The following is an 18,752-nucleotide window of genomic DNA, read 5'->3' on the forward strand; positions in this document are numbered from 1 at the left end:
GGTTGAGAATGGCCTTTTTGTGTTCAAAAAAAAAAAAAACCTATTAATGCATGCTAGAAAAAGAATGACTTCTGACTTTTTAATCTATGTATCAGCTTTCTAAATAACAAATCGGAAGTAATATGGAGTCTCAGTCTAATCTGATTAGCTCTTAAGAAACTGAAACAATAAAGATTGAAATTTATGTAAAAATAGTTCAGTAGTCTGTTCATTTATGGGGGCTATATGGAATCAAGATTGTCACTGATTAGGCCTCATCTTGAATTCTGTGTCCAGTTCTAGACACCACAATTAAAGAATAATACAGACAAACTGGAACAGGTTCAAAGGATGGATGAACAAGGTTCATCTCTGAATAAGTTTTTCTTGCTGTTTATTGCTTGAAGCTTTCCTTTTGCATGTTAACTTTGTCATTAAAGCTCTCTCCCAGATTTTTCTCAACCAATCTATTATAGCCATTTTTCCATTGCTGAGGAATGCAAAGTTTAGCACCACCAGTCAGTAAGCTTGTAATCAGTTGGAGATTGACACTTCTTACATCCAACTGTAACATGCAAAAGAATATGATTTTTTGGGTTCCTTGGTAAAATATATATATACACACTGTAAATATATATACACTGTAATTTCCTGTATTATGTTTTAATTTTGTTTTTTAAAATTTTGTGCAGCTCCAAAAGATGTGCACATAATCAGCTTTGTTTCTCTTACACCTCCAGCAGAGCCTGTTTTGGTGATATAGTTTGTTCATTCTGTGTGGGGTAAGGTACCACTTGTAAGTTTATTTGAATAAATTTTCCTTCAGAGTAGCACTAAAGTTACCTCAAGGGCTCTCCCTCCAGCCATATCAACCTGCAGTTAGGTTTGTGTGAACACAAAACATGGCCTTTTCAACAGTTCCCTACCCCACATTATTGGACTTAGTACCAAGTGAGATCAGGCAGCCCCATCCCTTGTTAATTTTAAACAAGCCTTATAGACTTATTTATTTATTTATTACTATGGCTTTTGCCAGTTAATCTAGGATCCATAACCTTGACACTGTTTTTTTTAGCTAATTTGGCTATTCCCCCCCCCTTTTATTATAAGGTAGGGTGGTCTGTATATTTTTGGGTGGAGGAACTGGTTGTTTTAAATGTTTAAATGGTTTTATTGTTGATATATATATAATATGTATGTATGTATGTATTCAGCTGCAAGCAACTTTTGAAGGCAGTTATGCATAAAAAGTGGCCTAAAAGCCTATAAATAATAAATACATTGGCCTATTTGCCTTTGAATTGCTACTGAATATGCAAGATCCAAAAACTGTGCTTAGGTGACTCCATTTTTGAGGTTATTTGGGTTTTAGACATGGGAAAGTATAGCATGAGTATCTCCTCATGAATTTAATCAGGCTGTTCTGAAGGCACACACTCCCAGTTAGGGTATACTGAACATGTGGAGGATGATGCTATGCCTTCTGGTACCACCCCTGACACTCATATGCTTCCCACTCTCTCCTAATGTTCCACCCTCCAATGTCCTTATACTGAGCTGAATATCAGCAAGTGGGGTGGACAGCCCATGCATACATTTATATCAGGCTAATTCAGACTAAGGGTCAATCCACAACAGCTGATTTCATGCAATGTGTATGAAGATTCAAACAAAAAATTCTTTTTCAGTCTTCTCTCCTGGTTGCTGGGAACGCTACAAGATTTCTCTACAGGCAGAATTTGGGGATGTTTCTGTAGAAGCAACTGTAGAAAATAAATGGGCCAGAAACCTTCTGGAATACAGTGCGTTTTGATCTCTATTCCCAACTCATCTTCAATGCATTGCCTCACATGCCAGAGCCAGATGTCTTTTCTTTTGAAAATTAAATTTATTGATGTTTTTAAACAACAGAAACAAATGATTCATTCAGTGAAGTCTGCAATTGATGTCCGCATCAGTTTAAGGCAGCCACAGCAGAAGCCAGTGCCTGGACCTTTCTGGGAAAGGGCTGTGGCTCAGTGGTTGAATGTCCCAGGTTCAGTTCCTGGCATCTCCAGGTGGGGCTGGCAAAGACTCCTGGCCTAGATCCCTGGAGAGCTGTTGTCAGTCATTGCAGACAACACTGCGTTAGGTGGACCAATCATCTGACTCAGTATAAGGCAGAGTCTTATATTTCCCTTTGATTTATATTTCAGATCCTTTTTCCCACGTCTTTTTCTTTCTCCTACTGACTTCAAAGGGTTAAACCAGAAGCACCTGGGCTATAATATATTCCATCATCTAGAAAACAAAATCAATTTTGTTTTTGTTAATAGCACTGAAATATGCACTGAACTATTTTAATTAAAGCAGTCTATTACACACACCATTCAGCTCTTTCTTGCCTATTCCCTTAGGGCAATAGGCATGTACTGTGATAAAACATAATGAAAATAATTTATAGAGGAAACAATACAATAAATCAATCTAATGCCTAATGAACCTATATTACAAGAGTAGATACTTTCTCTTTTTAAAAAATAATGTTCAGTGCTTTTTATGATTGGAAAAATGCCCTACAACATTTAAAATATCACTGTTCACTATCTTATTATTGTATTATTACAATTCTGCAACTGAAGGCAGGAGAAAACTGCAGTTGAATCACAACCAAAAATCTCTTTGAGCCACGCATTGAGGTTAGGTTTGTCTCTAACCAGGCAATGGTTTTGTAGCAAGTACAGCCTCCAGCTGTTAGGTGCCCCAACTCTTGGCAACCATCAGCAGTGCAAAATGGGCAGAGGTAGCTGGGGGTAAAAAAAAACAGGGAAGGGAGAAGTAAGGCCAAAATAGAGCGGGGAAAAGGGATGTTGGGACTGTGAAGAACCCGAGGCCAGCCACACAGCTCAGAGTAGCTGATCCTAGCCAGGCACATCCCAGCCACCCTTGCCAGGTCTGATTTGAAGGCAAACGTTGACCTTACAAGGTAAATAGACTGCCACCACCCCTTTAACCTGTCTCTCACTTTGGGTTAAGGTGAAACCGAAAGTGCCAGAAACAGACCAGCCAGAGATTCCATCAGACATGAGCCAATCTGCACACACTGTCCTGGAGCCTCAGGCCAGAGTCCCAGTTACACAGTAGCTTATGGTTTCCTAGCCAATGTACTGCTTCAGAGCCAAAATTCCCTTTGCAGTGAACACACACTGAAGGAATATAAGGTAGATTTATTAAAATAAGAATAAGTGCAAACACATAGCAGCATATGAATTCCTTAAACCAAACAACCAGAAGATTAGGTATAATAACACTTACAGAGAGTTCAAGTCACAGGCTAAAATAACAAAGTCTGTCTAGCATAGCCTAATACTTACACACACAGGAAGACAGGCAAATTGACCCCATGGTTCCACATCTAACCAGAGATGTACACCTTGGATAGCATCAGGCAAAACTGGGCACTTAGCAAAAGCACCCAAATCCCTTTTATAGGAGAAAAACCCGGCAACAGCTAGAATTTAATTAGCCACTCAGAGGGCTTCCTGGTGATGGAATATGCCAGAGTTTTCACTCCCTAACGGACATGCAGTTTCTCAAATCAGTGGCCTGGAGGCACTAGCCTCACGACTGATAACACAGGTACTTTCATTCTACTCCCAATTAACTCTGTTCAGCCGTGAGAGCTTGCTATTTCACAGGGCTGAGCTTTAGCCCTTAATCCAAGCAAGATGTTTCCCTACAATGCATTGGCACAGAACCATTTTGTTCATACAAGCAGACATTCTTCCCAGGGTCATCCAGAGAGGCAGTAATAGCAGCGGAGACTGATGACTCCAATGTCAGTGGGGCAGTGAATCCACTCTGGGTTTTTGTCTGAGCTTTCAAGGAGCTGTCCAAGGTACTTTCAGCATACCAACATGCATATTAGAAGAAATTTGCACCAAAGTGCTGATGAGTTTTCAAACTAATGTGGAAAGGTAAAGAGTAGAATGAGAAACCAAAAGTGGAATATGAACCTAATCCCCTAGTGCAAGCTCACTTCCCAGTTTCTGCTGATTTGACTTTCAGAAGCAGCATATCATCTTCCAGAATCCTCATAGTCAACCTCATAGTATATTGTGATAGTCCAGGTGTTCCCAACACACTTTCAGTGGTTGCAAACCCTAAATTTTGGGAGGACCTCGGGCAAGATTTATTAATTTAAAATATTTATAAGCCAGCCTTCCTCCAAAGGAGCTCAAGGCAATGTTCAACAAACATATAGACATCATAACACAAGTAGTAAAAGCATAACACTAAAAAGAAATATTGATGACACATTAACGCACCAATTTAAATATTGCTGTCAAGGATTAACCATCCCATTATCAAACTACAAAAGCCTGGGTAAATAAAAACATCTTCAGTTTGCACATGAAGACTAACAAAAAGGGTGAGAGAGATACCTCTTGGGTGAGATAATTTCAGAATTGGGGCCTCACCATGGAGAAGTCCCTTGTATGCATCCCTTGCCCCCCCCCAATCCTAATGGGAACCATGAGAAGGACTGCCCTCTCTGGTCTGATCTTAAGGATTGTGTGGGCTGGCAATGGAGGAGGTACTCCTGCAGATATTTCAGCCCTGAGTTATTAAGGACTTTATAACTAATACTATTTACCATGACTACCTTGAATCAGACCTGTAGCACACAGGCAGTCAGCACAGAGTTTTTAGGATACATGATCCATCTGGCTGCTGCAGATCCAGACATGGAACATGCCCTCAGTAGATGCATCACCCTACCACTATCACATCTCCTCTCTCATTTTCCTTCTGGCGTCAATCTGCATTGCCACAGGGAGGGAAAGGGTAGGTGAATGAACAGACAATTCAGCTGTTTCTCCTTCTCCTCACTCCTGTTGCTTGCTTGCCTTGCCCACAGGGATAGATGGTGTGAGCAGGTAGCAACGGCAATGAAGAGGAGGAGAAGCAGGACTAGGAGCATCTGGAGGCTAGTAGTGGCTCCCAAATGCAGCATGAGCCTTGGCAAGTACTCAATGATGGCAGTCCTGCTTTTAGGCAACCTGGTTGCTCTTCTTAAATGAGCCTATGTTGATTCTGATAGTTGCTGGTAGCCACCAGTGGAGAATCCTGTTCTAGCCCTGTTTCAGAGCTCCTGCCCATTCATCCACAGAGAATCCCCCTCCAAGAAGGTGCTGTTGGGGGGAGAATCAAAAAGTGAGTGAGAAGTCGTTGTGCTGGAATTTCTGGAATAGAGTCTGGAAGAGAGTTCTTTATAGGTGGCTGTAGAAGTGTCAGAATAGACAGCTGCTACAGTCATCTGGAGGCTCCTCAACACATAGAGGCCCTTTCCTCTGTGTCCTGGGCCATGATTCAGTCACTGACTACGTGCAACTTGTAAGCTTTGTGGGAAGGTGGTGAATCATGTTTGTGTGTGGTATAATGCTCTACACACTGTGTACTAAATAAAAGTACACAGGGAGTGATCAATGCCTCCTTACAACAAGGCAGAGTTCCAGTGTGCCTAAACGAGGCAGTTGTAAGGCCTTTGTTGAAAAAGCCCTCCCTGGATCCCTCCATAACGGATAATTATCGGCCAGCGTCCAATATCACATTTCTGGGCAAGGTAATAGAGCATGTGGTGGCCTCCCAGCTCCAGGGATTCCTGGATGAAATGGAGTATCTAGATCCATTTCAGTCTAGTTTCAGGACTGGTTATGCAACGCAGACGGCTTTGGTCACCTTAGTGGACGACCTACGCAGAGAACTGGATAGGGGGAGTGTGTCACTGTTGGTTCTGCTGGACCTCTCAGCGGCTTTCGACACCATCGACCATGGTATCCTTCTGGGCCACCTTGCTGGGATGGGACTTGGGGGCACTATTTTACGGTGGCTCTGTTCCTTCCTGGAGGGACGAACCCAGAAAGTGGTGCTGGGGGATTCCTGTTTGACTCCTTGGCCGTTGGCCTCTGGGGTCCCTCAGGGCTCAGTTTTGTCCCCCATGCTATTTAACATCTACATGAAACCACTGGGAGAGGTTGTCCGGGGGTTCGGGTTCAGTGTCATCAGTGTGCTGGTGACACGCAACTCTACTTCTCCTTTCCACCTAACTCCAAGGAAGCTGTCTTGGTTTTAAACTGGTGTCTGTCATCAGTGGTGGACTGGATGAGGCCGAACAAATTGAAGCTTAATCCAGACAAGACAGAGGTGCTCCTGGTCAGTTGAAAGGCAAATCAGGGAATAGGGATTCAGCCTGTGCTGGATGGGGTTACACTCCCCCTGAAGACGCAGGTTCGCAGTTTGGGTGTGCTCCTGGACTCAGCTTTAAATTTGGAGGCCCAGGTTTCTGCGGTGCCAGGAGTGCTTTTGCACAATTAAGATTAGTGCGCCAACTGCGCCTGTTCCTTGAGCCATCTGATCTGGCCACGGTGACACATGCCTTAGTTACATCCCGTTTAGATTACTGTAATGCGCTCTACGTGGGGCTGCCTCTGAAGACTGTTCGGAAACTTCAGTTGGTGCAACGTGCTGCAGCCAGAATGTTAACTGGGGCTGGTTACAGGGACCATACGACTCCCCTGTTACAAAAGCTCCACTGGTTGCCACTCTGTTTGCGGACACAATTCAAAGTGCTGGTGATGACCTATAAAGTCCTATATGGCTTAGGTCCAGGCTATCTGTCAGACCGTATCTCCCTATATGAGCCTGCCCAGGCCCTGAGATCCTCAGGAGAGGCCCTTCTCTCAATACCTACATCCTCACAAGCACGACTAGTGGGGACGCGAGATAAGGCCTTTTCGGTGGCTGCCCCGAGGCTTTGGAACTCCCTTTGTAGGGAAGCAAGAATGGCCCCCTCCTTGCAGTCCTTCCATTGGCAAGCAAATACTTTTTTATTTCAACAAGCCTTTGGAACTGAAAGCTGTTAAGGACAGGTCTTGAAGGGTGCTGCATTGCTGTTGCCTAACTGTATTATCTTAAACTGAGTTTGAATTATTTTAACTGTATGTATGAATGGTTTTAATACTGTAAATTGTTTAATTTGATTTTAATCTAGACTTTTGTCTGTTTTTAATTATATGTGTGCTTTTATCTGGAAGCAGCCGTGAGTTCCAGTTTTGGGAAAAGGGCGGGGTAAAAATAATGATAATAAATAAATAAAAATAAATAAATAAACATAAAAAACAAGTTACATTAAAAATAGAGGGCAGAATTTCTTCCTTGTTCTTCCAAATGTTTTACAATGAACTTTATTTCACTCACTACTTCATAACTGGGAGAGAGTGTGTTTTTATTATAATGCTTGAGTGTGCGTTTTTTGCTCTATTATCCACATAGGTCTTAAAAGAGGATCACCAGAAATAAGAAATTCTTCTGAGAGGCTTTTGACAGTGATACAGTTAGGGCTATAAAAGAACACTTAAAATCTTTTCAGGTACCCTGCTGTCACTCCTCCAAATCCACGGGTTTATAATTTTGTCACAATTAATGTCCTGGGTCTGAAACTTGACAGACAGGTTACTAGCCTGGAAGGGCTTTTTGGTAACAGTTTCCTATGGTCTATCACACATTTTTTTAAAAAGTTACACAAAAGAGATTTTTGTGATTATGAAACATTTTATTTCAAACCACACAAACAGATCTTTACAAGGCTTCTGTGGCCTGCCAGAGTGCTGAGGTTGGGTGTATTTTGTGATGAATCAGGTTCTTTGTCTAATTAGGTCTGTGATACACAGAATCTGATTCAGAGTTCTCTGCATGCCTGCTGGCTATGATATGTAATAGAAAATCTACAGAAACATTGGATACATGAACTAATTTCCCCTCTTAATTGAGTAAACAATAGCTTTAAATTTTTATTTATGCTTCTCTCTCCCTCCCTCCCTGTACCTTGTATTGTTAGTGTCTTCTCTAACTGGGGATGAGGGAAATTGCTGGCTTCTCCCCCATCAAGAATTTTCTGAATGGTTTTTATCCCAGTAAACATGGTTGAAACATTTAACCAACTGTGGGTGCATCCACACTGTCACTATTTTGTGGGAGAGATTCATACACATACTAAAACTTTAGGGGACCCTTCAGATGTCTTTTTAACTGGACATTCAGGATTATTGGTGTTCATGATGGTTGTAAGGAGAGTAATAGTCCCACTTTCAATGCTGTTTGTGCGAGCAAAAGTTTCAGGGCAGACATACTGCTTCAGTTCCACTCAGTGCATGTTCCTTAACTTCCTGTTGAAATCCTGTACACTTTTTACATCACAAATGCTCCAGTTTATTTTTGTCTTGCTTCTGTTGCACCGTAGTGCAAGAGTGCCCCTTCAGATGGCAATAATACAACAATATTGGGGAAGCATCACAGAACAACTAATAAAGTGAAATGATATGTGCATATAAAATGTAAATGTACTGCCTTCAAGTCGATTCTGACTTATGGCGACCCTATGAATAGGGTTTGCATGAGGCTGTGAGGCAGTGACAGGCCCAAGGTCACCCAGTGAGCTTCATGACTATGTGGGGATTCGAACCCTGGTCTCCCAGGTTGTAGCCCAACACCTTAACCACTATGCCACACTGGCTCTCGATATGTGCATGGCTCAGCATAAATCCACCATAAATCATTGCATCACTCACACCCTTCAGAATACACCTATAAATAAAACCAATCTGGCGGGGTCCTAGAGTTCCACATTTAAAGTGAATAAACGTGTCTGTCGCCCCAGCACAACAAATCCACTGACCACTCTGGGAACAGGATGCTAGACCAGATGGGTTTTGGGTCTGATCAAGCAGAGCTCTTATGTTGGTGCCAGAGCTGCTTTTGGTGTACAAAACTCTATAGACTTAGGGACCAGGATACTTGATAGATCATCTCACCCTTTATATATCCAGTCAATCACTGTGCTGTGCAGGTGAGGGCCTCCTGCAGACACCTTCTCATCTGGAGGTCCGTTCTGAGCAACATAGGAAATGGACCTTTAGTGCTGTGGCACCTACCCTTTAGAATACACTTCCCTTACTTATTAGACAGGCGTCATCTGTTGTCTTTTCAGCACATATTGAAGACCTTCCTCTTTCAATAAGCCTTTTTCATAGAGACCTTATCCCAGTCTGCATCTCTGTTGAAACTGTTTTTACTTTAGTTTTTTTTATATAAAAAAATGTTTTAAGATGTTTTTAAAGATGTTGTCTTTATTTTTGTTTGCCACTCTGGGCTCCTTGTGGGAGGAGTGGTGGGATATAAATTTAATAAATGATTATGGTGATGATGATAAAGAAGATGATGATATGTGGAGTGTTGGGGTGATATGAGAGGGCTACAGGCGGAAGGAGGAACTGGAGAATTTGCATCCTCCACTGGATTTCAGTCCCATCCATACACAGAAGGGGGCTTCCATACTTGGACACCGAGTTAGGATCCAAGCCACTGTGTTTTTTGTTTTTATTTCTGAAAGGCTGTGTTGCCTAGCACTTTTTTTAAAAAAGAAAACATTTCTATCCCACTTTTAAGAACATAAGAACATAAGAAGAGCCTGCTGGATCAGGCCAGTGGCCCATCTAGTCCAGCATCCTGTTCTCACAGTGGCCAACCAGGTGCCTGGGGGAAGCCCGCAAGCAGGACCCGAGTGCAAGAACACTCTCCCCTCCTGAGGCTTCCGGCAACTGGTTTTCAGAAGCATGCTGCCTCTGACTAGGGTGGCAGAGCACAGCCATCATGGCTAGTAGCCATTGATAGCCCTGTCCTCCATGAATTTGTCTAATCTTCTTTTAAAGCCATCCAAGCTGGTGGCCATTACTGCATCTTGTGGGAGCAAATTCCATAGTTTAACTATGCGCTGAGTAAAGAAGTACTTCCTTTTGTCTGTCCTGAATCTTCCAACATTCAGCTTCTTTGAATGTCCACGAGTTCTAGTATTATGAGAGAGGGAGAAGAACTTTTCTCTATCCACTTTCTCAATGCCATGCATAATTTTATACACTTCTATCATGTCTCCTCTGACCCGCCTTTTCTCTAAACTAAAAAGCCCCAAATGCTGCAACCTTTCCTCGTAAGGGAGTCGCTCCATCCCCTTGATCATTCTGGTTGCCCTCTTCTGAACCTTTTCCAACTCTATAATATCCTTTTTGAGATGAGGCGACCAGAACTGTACACAGTATTCCAAATGCGGCCGCACCATAGATTTATACAACGGCATTATGATATCGGCTGTTTTATTTTCAATACCTTTCCTAATTATCGCTAGCATGGAATTTGCCTTTTTCACAGCTGCCGCACACTGGGTCGACATTTTCATCGTGCTGTCCACTACAACCCCGAGGTCTCTGTCCTGGTCGGTCACCGCCAGTTCAGACCCCATGAGCGTATATGTGAAATTAAGATTTTTTGCTCCAATATGCATAATTTTACACTTGTTTATATTGAATTGCATTTGCCATTTTTCTGCCCATTCACTCAGTTTGGAGAGGTCCTTTTGGAGCTCTTCGCAATCCCTTTTTGTTTTAACAACCCTGAACAATTTAGTGTCATCAGCAAACTTGGCCACTTCACTGCTCACTCCTAATTCTAGGTCATTAATGAACAAGTTGAAAAGTACAGGTCCCAATACCGATCCTTGAGGGACTCCACTTTCTACAGCCCTCCATTGGGAGAACTGTCCGTTTATTCCTACTCTCTCCTTTCTGCTTCTTAACCAATTCCTTATCCACAAGAGGACCTCTCCTCTTATTCCATGACTGCTAAGCTTCCTCAGAAGCCTTTGGTGAGGTACCTTGTCAAACACTTTTTGAAAGTCTAAGTACACTATGTCCACTGGATCACCTCTATCTATATGCTTGTTGACACTCTCAAAGAATTCTAATAGGTTACTGAGACAGGACTTTCCCTTGCAGAAGCCATGCTGGCTCTGCTTCAGCAAGGCTTGTTCTTCTATGTGCTTAGTTAATCTAGCTTTAATAATACTTTCTACCAGTTTTCCAGGGACAGAAGTTAAGCTAACTGGCCTGTAATTTCCGGGATCCCCTTTGGATCCCTTTTTGAAGATTGGTGTTACATTTGCCACTTTCCAGTCCTCAGGCACAGAGGAGGACCCGAGGGACAAGTTACATATTTTAGTTAGCAGATCAGCAATTTCACCTTTGAGTTCTTTGAGAACTCTCGGGTGGATGCCACCCGGGCCCGGTGATTTGTCAGTTTTTATATTGTCCATTAAGCTTAGAACTTCCTCTCTCGTTACCACTATTTGTCTCAGTTCCTCAGAATCCCTTCCTGCAAATGTTAGTTCAGGTTCAGGGATCTGCCCTATATCTTCCACTGTGAAGACAGATGCAAAGAATTCATTTAGCTTCTCTGCAATCTCCTTATCGTTCTTTAGTACACCTTTGACTCCCTTATCATCCAAGGGTCCAATTGTCTCCCTAGATGGTCTCCTGCTTTGAATGTATTTATAGAATTTTTTGTTGTTGGTTTTTATGTTCTTAGCAATGTGCTCCTCAAATTCTTTTTTAGCATCCCTTATTGTCTTCTTGCATTTCTTTTGCCAGAGTTTGTGTTCTTTTTTATTTTCTTCATTTGGACAAGTCTTCCATTTTTTTTTTTTTTTTCAATAATTTTTATTCAGATTTTCATAAAACATACAAGACAAAATCATAAAACATTCAAAGACAAAAAACATAATCAAAAATAGTTAAACAAAAAGAAAAAAAGAAAAAAAAAACAAAAATAAAAAATAAAGAGTAAAATATTGACTTCCCATTTGTCAAAGATCAAATCAGTTATAAGTCTATAATATATAACAATCCTGTCTCTTAAGTCATATTATAAAATCACTTTCCTCCAGTAGTTATCTTACTTAATCATCAAATCTCATAAACATTACTTTATTCTTTCCACAAAAAGTCAAAGAGAGGTTTCAATTCTTTAAGAAATATATCTATCAATTTTTTTTTTCCAGATAAGCATATCGATTAATCCATCTCATTACTAATTATGATAATCTTATTGTCATAACCATAGTCAAAATAAACATTTCAATTAATCCATCACATCAGAATCTGTTAGGTTCAGTAATTTCAGTAGCCATTGTTCTATTATCTCTAGTAATTCCATTTTCCATCTTCCATCTTCAGTAGTCTTGTTAAGTCCAGTAATTTCAATATCCAATCTTCCATTATCAGTATTCCATAATAATCTTGCTGTCAAAGCCATAGTCATATAGTAAGAGTCTGATGGGAATTACCTCTATCCCAAATATTTTCTTGCCATCCATTCTGAATAGGTTGCTGAAATACTGCTGTAAAATCATATCTCTGTTCTTTTTTTCAAAATACACTGGGTCATCTCTTAAAAGTTTTTCCATTGTCACATGGCTGCAGTTAAGTCCATAGATTTTCTCTATATTGGGCTCCATCACATCATTCCAGTCCAGAAGATAGTCCATGCCATTAATAACTTTATCTCTAGAATCTTCATTAATTTCTTCAGAGATAACATTGAGTTCCAAACAATAGATTTTATTTCTAAAGTCCATAGACTCCAAATCTTGTTCCTGTTCCACGTTTGTTCCAATCTCCGGGATCTCCTCTCTCACAGGGACCCCTATTCCAGTCTCCAGGGTCTCCTCTCTCACAGGGACCCCTGTTCCAATCTCCGGGGTCTCCTCTCTCACAGGGACCCCTTCCAGGGTCACCTCTCTCACAGGGACCCTTATATCTTTAATCTCCTGCTTCATTTTACTCAATTCAATTTTCATTATCTCAATCTCATCCATTATTTTCTGAAACATAGTTATTTCCAGATTCTCAGCCACTTTCTTAATTGCCATTTTAAAAGAAAAATATAGGAAAACCACTTCTTATTTCAGCAACAATTGGGTTAATACTCCAAACTTGGTGACATCACAGTATAAACAGAGCAGACAGCCTTATCTCTCCAATAGTTAAGTAAACAAAATGCAGTTCCCAGGATCGAAACAATTAATGGCAATCGTCAAGAAACAGATTCGTCAAAATAAAATAGACCAAAAAGAGAGTAGTCTCAAAACAGTATAATATTTTTCAAAATAAAAATCTGGAATAGAAATCCCTCTTCTGTGTATATCTTTAGAATGCAAATCCAGGACAGCTTTTTGCAACAAAAACAGAGATAAGCTATTAATTAGTGCGTAGCAGAGAGAAGTTACGGCTCCCCAGTGAGATGTCAAAAACCGATCAATCTGGCAAATCTCTTTTAAACAGCAACAATTTAAGTCAAGTAAAAGAAAAATATAGAAAGAAGGGTGCTTGCCTGTTAGTGCGTTCTCTCTTAGAAGATAAGATGAACGTTCGCTTTAACAGATAGAGCTTGCTGTTGAAAATCCGTCCCACCTTCGTCGGCTGGACCTCGTCCCATAAATTAATGAGATCTGGTCGTCCCAACAAAAATAGGCTTTGAGGTTAATCTCTTCGTTTCTCCCTACCCGGGAGAAGTTTAATCAGTCAAAAAAAAAAGAAAAAACTGACTGATATATCTGAATAAGCTTCTTTTGAGGCAGGAGCCCGTCTCAAAAGCAGGCACAGGCTAAGTCACCCTTCCCGGAAGTCTAAGTCTTCCATTTTTTGAAGGAAGACTTTTTGCCTCTAAGAGCTTCCTTGACTTTGCTCGTTAACCATGCTGGCATCTTCTTGGCCCTGGCGGTACCTTTTCTGATCTGCGGTATGCACTCCAGTTGAGCTTCTAATATAGTGTTTTTAAACAACTTCCAAGCATTTTCGAGTGATGTGACCCTCTGGACTTTGTTTTTCAGCTTTCTTTTTACCAATCCCCTCATTTTTGTGAAGTTTCCTCTTTTGAAGTCAAATGTGACCGTGTTGGATTTTCTTGGCAATTGGCCAGTTACATGTATGTTTAATTTAATAGCACTGTGGTCACTGCTCCCAATCGGTTCAACAACACTTACATCTCGCACCAGGTCCCGGTCCCCACTGAGGATTAAGTCCAGGGTTGCCGTCCCTCTGGTCGGTTCCATGACCAACTGGTCTAGGGAATAGTCATTTAGAATATCTAGAAACTTTGCTTCTTTGTCATGACTGGAACACATATGCAGCCAGTCTATGTCCGGGTAGTTGAAGTCACCCATTACTACCACATTTCCTAGTTTGGATGCTTCCTCAATTTCATATCTCATCTCAAGGTCTCCCTGAGCATTTTGATCAGGGGGACGATAGATCGTTCCCAATATTAAGTCCCTCCTGGGGCATGGTATCACCACCCACAATGATTCTGTGGAGGAGTCTGCCTCTTTTGGGGTTTCGAGCTTGCTGGATTCAATGCCTTCTTTCACGTATAGAGCGACTCCGCCACCACTACGTCCTTCCCTGTCCTTCTGATATTTTCTTTTTAAAAGCTCAATGCAGCTAACCACAATGTTAAAAATAAACCAAGATTACCAAAAGCAGTGGAAGATCTAAAGAATCAAGGCATCTATTAAAACAATGAGACACCCACCAGCAATGCAAACAGGAAAAAAAAATTCAGTTCAGCAAGCTAAAACACAAATCACTGCAGGAGCTTAACACCATTCATGGTCCAAAAGCTCACCAGGAAGGCTTTAGTCATTAAAGGAATGTAAAGTCAAGCCATTAAAGAGGGGGACAAGATGAGCCTGCCTCTGGAGGCAAATCCAGATCCTGTGTTTGCCAGGTCTGTTGGAATAGTGAGCATACCCAGTACTGAGATGGGACTCCCAATATCTGCCTGTGGATATAAAACAGAGCCTCCTTCTGAAAGCCGTCCCATACTCATTCAAGCTGACATCACCCAGTGGATGATAGAATTTGTAATTCAACATCCATGATTGCAGAAGAGAGAAAAAATATACTGGGCAGTTAATTTAGTGCAAGTATCTTCTCCACTTTGTGAAGAAGCATAAGAGAAGGAGCTGTCCCAGAGCTGCTGCCACGGCTGCCACTTCCTGCTACTCCATCTGGTGCCCAAAGTCAGCTGCTCCTCCATGGGACTAGGATGGGTAGGTGAAGAGATCAGGCCTCTCTGAGTCTCCGCCTCAAGGAATTTTGATTTTCAGTTGAGCTACTCAAGGAGTCTCAACTCATTTGGGGGACTGCTCACCCATCCCTAATTCACAAATAAATGTATTTGTGAATACTGCAGTCACATGAATGGCTGATGGGGCTGCAACCAGATAGGATCAGCAAATGCACCTGGAGCATTGATAAACACCATCTAAGCATTTGTAAAAACAAAATAAGTTTTTTAACTTTCAACATTTCCATTTAAAGAATGACAGGTTGTTATTAGAATAGGGAAAATTTCTGATTAAAACAAAACAATCAGTGGAACCTAGTGTCCTTCCCCCCCACCCCCAAAAAGTGGCAGATTCCCTTTGGTGGAATTGTCAAGATCACTATCAACCTTATTTTCCTATATAATATTTTTGTAAGCATCACACTATCATGCTTCTGAGCAGGCACTTAGAGTGACATTGCAAGGCAAGGCAAGGCAAGGCAGAGTGGCTGTGGTGCCGCCATGCACTTGAGGTACCTGGCAGCAGCAGGAGTTGAGTTGTGCAGGTCACCCAGTAGTGACGGAGACACCTACAACAAGCAGGTAAGTGAGCAAGTGGGGCAGTAGTGGAGGCAAGCAAGGCACCTGGTAGCAGCTGGCCCTGGCCCTTAGTGGGTCAGTCAGTGGGTGGGGGGAGACCTGTGGGGGACAGAGGGGGCCCTTGGGGGAGAGGGAGGGAGGGAGGGGGAGGGAGACAGGGCTGGTGACCCATGGAGGAGGGGAAGTACTGGTGACTCCTGGGGGGAGGGAAAGAGAAAGCTTTGATGACCTGTGGAGGGGAGGGAGGGGAGTGCTGGTGACCCATGGGGAATAGGGGGAATGTTGGCAACCCAGGGGGATGAGCTGGTAAGAGTAGGTGGGGTCAGCAAGCGAAGCGAGCAGGGGCAGAGCCCCTAGTGCTTCAATAATATTGAAATGAGTCCCCATTTAGCCCCTATGACTGCGAGCATGGAAGGGTGACCAAAGCCTACAGATGATTAACTGCCCTTGTGAATAAAGCTTCAGTCATGTAGTACACAAGTAGGTGCATATCAAAATGTCCACATGAACTTTCCCAACCGTTGAGAGACCCACATAAGAGACCTTTCTCTGTGTACTCCAGTCTTCTAAGGATGCATGGATGGCCTGCTTTGTGGTGGTATCCAATTTCTCTCCTTAGAATTCATCTGGTGCCATCTCTGTTATCTTTTAGGTGCTAGGAGGTCATTCCTCCCCTACTTCTAATGGTGTTTCAGGTCTATTTCATTATTTTTAGCTGATGTTTCTACTGGCTTCTGATTCTATCTTTGTGGTTCTATTGTTGCTGTTTTTATTTATTTATGCTACAATTTGTTTCCTGGTCCTCTCATGCTTATGAACCACTCAGGGCAGCTAACAACAAATAAAACAAGTATAAAATACAATAATATTTGGGCAGGGGGGAACTAAGACAGTTGCAGCAGAGATAAAACACAGGCATCAGATTAAAAAGAATCTATCCAATAATACAAAAGCCTACCTGAATGGAAAGGGTTTTGCCATGTAGAGAAATGGTGAGAGAGTGAGCAAGCCAAGCCTCAGAGGGTGGAGAGTTCCAAAGATTTGGTCTGACTACTGACAATCCTGCTCCGCTCTCTGGAATTTACTAGATCATGGAGTGAGTTTGGTGGCTGGGGCTGAATCCCGTGTTGCCATTTTGAGGTTGAGTGTGCATGAACATGCAGCATTAATGTGCTGGGGTGGCATGCTGCAGGGCGAGGCAGCTGAGCTCATTTAAGTCCACATCACCTTCTCACTGCCGTCATTGATTCTTCGGCAGCAAGGGACAAAGGGCAAGGATCTGGAGCTGGCAAACGCTCCCGGTTGTGGCTTGGGGCCTGCCTTGGTTGATCAGCGGCACAGGCCATCCTTCTCTCTCCCTCTCTAGGTTTTTCCTCATTGGGCCAAGTAAGTGCGGCTGCCATGTCTGTGGCCTAGCTCTCCACTGTCCTCCTGCCCTTATTAGGCCACGTGTGTGCAGCTGCCATGGCTGCGGCCTAGCTTGGCTGGTCTCCTGCCCTTGCCAGGGTTTCCTGTCCAGCTGCACATGGAGCCTGTGGCGTGGCTTCATTTGGCTAGTTTCTGATCATTCACCTTAGGGGTAATGACCTTAGTTTGCTGAAGGCTTGCGTTGGTTATCTTCCAGGCTTGCAGTGACTTCCTGGCCATCAAACAGCACTGGCTGGGGGTGCACGTGATATGGAACACATTCCAACACATTGGAAATGTATAGCAAGAAAGTTAATAGGCAAATCTGGCTGGCTCTGTTGGACTCTGGTTGCTGTTATTCATCATCCAGAGATAAGACAAGATAGGATCGAGCTGTATTGGCCAGATGGTGTTCACCTCACTGACACAGGTAATGACATCTTTCTAGCAGACCTGCAGAGAGGCTTGTGCAAGATTCTTCTCAGCAATGGGGCAAAGGGAGACTAAACTGAAGTTTGTCCCCTTTTTGGGGCTAGGAAGTGCAGGAAAGGTTAAAATGGGACAGTCGTTTAGGTGGCACCTTTAGGCACCTTCAGCGGTTCCAAAGGCCTGCAGTTCAGGACCATAGGACCCAAAGGCACGGTATGAGCCGCCTTTGGGGAAAACATACCTCATGTGCTCATCTGCTGAGTTTTAGGTCCCCAGGGGGTGGTGATGTAGGTGAGCCTCCCTACACACCTTCAGGGTGTGGTTGGGGCAGAGGTAGGCAGAATGGCCTGCCCTTGCCCCAGCAGGGGGTTGGTCACCTTAATAGCTGCAAGCAGGCTTTGCCTGTTGTCATCATGCTGCTCCTGCACTTAAGTTCCCCTCTGCAGGTTCATTCTTCTAATCTTAATTTGGTTTAATAAAGTGGTACATTAGTTTAATCTAACAGTTGTTTGTGTCTTATTTCAGCCCTTGACCGTAATCAGATTAGTTTTGGATTTTGCATTTTGTTGTATTGTATTAGAGTTGCCAGGTCTCCAGTTTTCACCTGGAGATTCCAATTTTGGGGGTACCCTTTGGGTCTCTGCATGAAGCATCCCAATCTCCGGACTCTCAGCTGCCCCCCCAACTTCTGTTAAATGAACTAATAGCCAGCTGCTCAAATCCCCACCCTTTCAGATTTTTAGCCAATAAGTGAAGTCAGGGTTATTATTGACAAAGGATTTGTTGACCTCCAAGAAGATCACAGCAGGATCCTGGTAGGCATGCACAGTAAACAATTTAAGTTATGATTATGGTAAAAGTGTACGTGCAGATTTTTTCAAATTACTTGCAAAATAGTGTATTATACATTTTATTTTTCAAATAATTTTGAACAGATTTTTTAAAAAGTGTGCACGCAGTTTATAATACCATTACAATGTGTTATACTGTTCTAATTATAAGGAGTCAAACAAGTTTAAATTTTCCTGGGCTGTTGAAGAGGGCACTTTCTTTCTCTAATTCATAACCTGTTTTGAAAACCTACCCCATATGAAGTTTTACTCCTATACTCGCTTTTCTGGGAGTAAAGCTGCAATGCTAATCTGACATACCTAGGAATAAACCCTATTGAATTCAATAGGACTTACTTTTGAGTAGACATGGTTAGAATGTGCTGTAAATGAATGGGACTTTTGAGTGAACATAGCAAAGGACTGTGTTGTAAATTTTTCTCTCCCCCTAAAATCCTATTTTTTAAGCAATTAGGTGGGACTTACTTGCTGTCATTGCTTTTGATAGGAAACTAATACTGATTTTTTTTAAAA

The 18,752-nt window shown here is 42.3% G+C and overlaps 1 long non-coding RNA gene across 1 annotated transcript in view; it reads right to left on the minus strand.

The window, feature by feature from the left end:
* Nucleotides 1-1,847: 1,847 nt before the first annotated feature.
* LOC133388484 (uncharacterized) overlaps nt 1,848-18,752 on the minus strand; it is a 54,552-nt gene continuing 37,647 nt past the window's right edge. The window contains exon 2 of the long non-coding RNA XR_009763826.1: nt 1,848-2,259. This is a non-coding gene — a long non-coding RNA (uncharacterized LOC133388484). The remainder of the gene's footprint in view (nt 2,260-18,752) is intronic.

Source organism: Rhineura floridana, chromosome 7, assembly GCF_030035675.1.
Source record: "Rhineura floridana isolate rRhiFlo1 chromosome 7, rRhiFlo1.hap2, whole genome shotgun sequence".
Taxonomy (NCBI): domain Eukaryota; kingdom Metazoa; phylum Chordata; class Lepidosauria; order Squamata; family Rhineuridae; genus Rhineura; species Rhineura floridana.